Source organism: Oryx dammah, unplaced genomic scaffold (genome assembly GCF_014754425.2).
Source record: "Oryx dammah isolate SB20612 unplaced genomic scaffold, SCBI_Odam_1.1 HiC_scaffold_19, whole genome shotgun sequence".
NCBI lineage: Eukaryota > Metazoa > Chordata > Mammalia > Artiodactyla > Bovidae > Oryx > Oryx dammah.
This window is the reverse complement of record NW_024070203.1, coordinates 30,105,347-30,107,773: the sequence shown is the minus strand read 5'-3', so window position 1 is coordinate 30,107,773 and position 2,427 is coordinate 30,105,347. Positions and strand designations below refer to the sequence as shown.

Genomic DNA, 2,427 nt, shown 5'->3' with positions numbered 1-2,427 from the left:
GAACCAATTAGCAGGACTAATCAGTTTTATTCTCCAGGATTTTTCTACCTGGAATTAGTTGGATAGAATTTTTTTCCTGTCTACTCATGAAATTTGTGAGAATTTAAGATCCAACCTGGTACAGTCTTGTTTTTAACCTTATGAAGATGGTTGATTTGTGATAGCACAGCTCTTTGTAAAAAAAAGGCAAATATAGAAGTCAATATGAAAACATAATGATTTGAATCCATGGATACACTCACTGTTTTTTGCTTTTTCTTTTTCCTTTTTGGTGTATGGCTTGAAATATAAATTTTTTGGTTAATTGAAATATAAATTTTTTGTCTTACTTACATTTCCTGCTTCTTGCATCAAAGTGTTGTGTGTAATGTATGTATGTCATTACTGATTTATATACCACCCCCCAGTTAGGTATTATTATTATCATTTTACAAATATGAAAGTCAAGGCCCAGAAAATTGATATCACTGTCCCAGAGTTGCACAATTAGCCAATAAGGAGCAGGTATTGGATGACAGATTTTCTTACTTCCAAACCATTAGCTAGATGCTGTAACACTCAGCATGCAGCCTGAGGTGCTGCAATCCCTGAGTTCCCAAAGAGCCGGACATAATTTAGTGACTGAATAATAACATATAACATTCAGAGAAAAATCTGCACTAATTAAAAATAATTCGATTGTTTATCAATATCTACAATATCCTGACATGAATCACAGTAGTGATTTGTTTATCAATTTTTGGCTTTACTGGGCCTTCATTGCTGTGTGCAGGCTTTCTCTAGTTGCAGTGAGCAGAGGCTACTCTCTAGTTGGGGGGAATGGGCTTCTCATTGCAGTAGCTTCTCTTATTGAGAGGCATGGCTATAGGGAGCATGAGCTTAGTAGCTGTGGCAATAAGGCTTGGTTGCCTCAAGGCATGTGAGATCTTCCAGGACCAGGGATTGAACCTGTGTCCTTTACATTGGCAGGCAGATTCTTAACCATTGGACCAGCAGGGAAGTCCACACAATAGTGATTTTATACATATGACAATATGTATATCTTAGCTCATGATTATTTGCTTTATTTCTTATAGTTTACCCAGGACTTTTGGTTACTCATTCTTTTACTCAAGATGGAAAGTATAAATACAATGTCTAGGGAATGGAATAAAATTGAATAATCCTAAAAAGTTTTTTAATTTTTAAGAAATATTTTTAACCATGTATGTAATACAATATTGGATTTGGGACAGAGAAATAAAAATCTGACTAAATATACCCCTTTTCATTATTATACAAATCTGAAAGGCTTGGAAAATTGATGGTTTTCTACTGATCCTAAAATATTTTCAAACATTAAGCCAACTCACATGCTTTTTTTTTTTTTTTTTTTAGTCCAGAACATGTTTATTGGGCTGGTTTCCCATTCATCTTGATGCAGGATACTTTTAGTGCTGCTTCCGTCTGAAGGAGCATCCTTCTGTAAGCCTTGCTTTTCCTCCTGTAGGCTGGCAGAGGACAGTACAGCAGCCAGCACACTAAATTTCTGTTTGTGCATGGCTAAAGACGGTGGTGATTTTATAGCATCCTGGGCATTTTACATCCAAGAAATAGGAATTAGGGCTCTGTACCAGACGCTTCTTCTTGTGTTTCCTCTTCTCCTCTTCTGGAGAGGGATGAAGAAGATCCTTTGTGAGAGGCATGTTCTCGTGAGGAGGTCATCACCACAGAAAAGGCCTCACATGCTTTATCATCTAAGAAAACCTGCCTAATGGATTTTTTATTCCTTTACTATATGATATGTACAAACCATTTTTTAAAATTATAGGATGAAAAAGTAAGAGACATTCTCAGTTTTATGATGAACTCACACAGACAGAAGAAGGGTTGTTTGTATATTTCTTCTTCTATTTGTATCGTTTATTAAAGTTTACCTGAGAATCCTATGAATAGTCCAAGACCCAGTCTAATTCCACTGCCTCTGAAGTGTCCTCCCAAAGATCTCAGGTATTAGGTTCCAAGAGTTAGGGATATTTGGAGACATAAAAGTTCAAAGAAAATTATTGTTATGAAAAAATATGGAGTGAGAAAATTCTAGTCCATTTCTGATTTTATTGACTTGCGTTATAATTGATTTTTCTAATATTTATTCAAATTGGGCTTCCCCAGTGGCTCAGTGGTAAAGAATCCACCTGCAATGCAGGAGATTTGGGTTTGACCCCAACTGAGCACTTAATACATGACAAGCATTCTGCTAAACACTAGTGGTGCAATAGTGATACAGGTGATGACAGAACAGGAGTAACCCATTAATGTGAAAAGGTACATGTTTTTAAAATTTAAGGAATCCTCCATATACAGTTCTATTTATGCAGAGATGCATAGTCATACAATTTAATGGTGTCACATTTTCTCCTCTGAAGTGGACTTTTGGTTACATGAATG

General features: G+C 35.9%; 1 pseudogene; it reads right to left on the bottom strand.

Moving 5' to 3' along the window:
- Positions 1-1,430: 1,430 nt before the first annotated feature.
- Positions 1,431-1,720, bottom strand: LOC120878947 (annotated as a pseudogene).
- Between the last annotated feature and the right edge of the window lie 707 nt (positions 1,721-2,427).